This window comes from Lycium ferocissimum, unplaced genomic scaffold (assembly GCF_029784015.1).
Source record: "Lycium ferocissimum isolate CSIRO_LF1 unplaced genomic scaffold, AGI_CSIRO_Lferr_CH_V1 ctg6466, whole genome shotgun sequence".
Taxonomy (NCBI): domain Eukaryota; kingdom Viridiplantae; phylum Streptophyta; class Magnoliopsida; order Solanales; family Solanaceae; genus Lycium; species Lycium ferocissimum.
In genome coordinates this window covers 32,669-33,638 of record NW_026726371.1, presented here as the reverse complement: position 1 = coordinate 33,638, position 970 = coordinate 32,669, and the positions used below count along the sequence as shown (strand labels likewise).

The following is a 970-nucleotide window of genomic DNA, read 5'->3' as shown; positions in this document are numbered from 1 at the left end:
CGGTCTTAAAATTTACCCCGATCCTTACGGGGTACAAGTTGCATCGGTTTTTACCGCATACAATTTGTCATCTCTATTGTATTCTCTCTATTTTATTGGATTTATTGTTCCACTCAACGTTTACTTTTTCGCATCTTATCTTCTTTTTGCTACATAAAATATTTGGATAGGTTATCTATTTCTGCATTTCTTTTAACGGAGTACAGCATCTTATCAACAAAATCAATTAAGATAGCAAATCGAGTAAACATTTGGACAAACAAAAATATGATATTTGAAAAGAAAGTGAGAAAAAAATGATATTTGAAAGTTGAAATTGTATCAGAATGTGCATTTTACTTTTTTTTTTTTTTTTAAAGTAAAAGTTTTGTGAGTGGAAAAAAAGATTCACTTGAATAATTTGTCAAAAGATTAGGTGCCAAGTCGAAAAGGTCAGGTGTGGTGAAAAAATGAGCTGTTCCGTTGCCGGGACTTGAACTCGGGTCTCTCGGGTGAGAGCCGAGTATCCTAACCAACTAGACTACACCGGATTGTTGTTATTGAAGCTTGCCACCCAAAAACGAATCATAGACTAAATAAGAGAAAGGGAAAATACTTAACCAAACTGGATATATATAAAATCGAACTCAAAATAATAAGTTCAATCACCCGAAGTGGTAGATGGATAACATTTGGAAAAAAAGGCAGCACGAATAGCTGCAGCATATTTTTCTACAAAGGTACCCGAGCATGAAGGGCTCCTATAAGGACATACAAGTCCTCAAATTAATGGAAGCAGGAAATATAATAGAAAGAAAGGGTACGAAAGTATATGGAAGAAAGGGGATGGCCGGAGGAGTACGAATTCGAGGAAATAAAAGAAAAGTATATGGCAATTGATTGGATAGCGGTTCAATTCCTAGGGGACCAAGCAGGGCATAGCTAGCAGCATAGAAGCTGACTCGGCATCAGCGGCTTCGTGCCGCACTGG

At 36.9% G+C, this 970-nt stretch overlaps 1 non-coding gene across 1 annotated transcript; it reads right to left on the bottom strand.

Moving 5' to 3' along the window:
- Positions 1–457: 457 nt before the first annotated feature.
- Positions 458–530, bottom strand: TRNAE-CUC (transfer RNA glutamic acid (anticodon CUC)). Its single transcript has one exon. It is a non-coding gene; the product is annotated as a tRNA-Glu (tRNA).
- Positions 531–970: the final 440 nt, after the last annotated feature.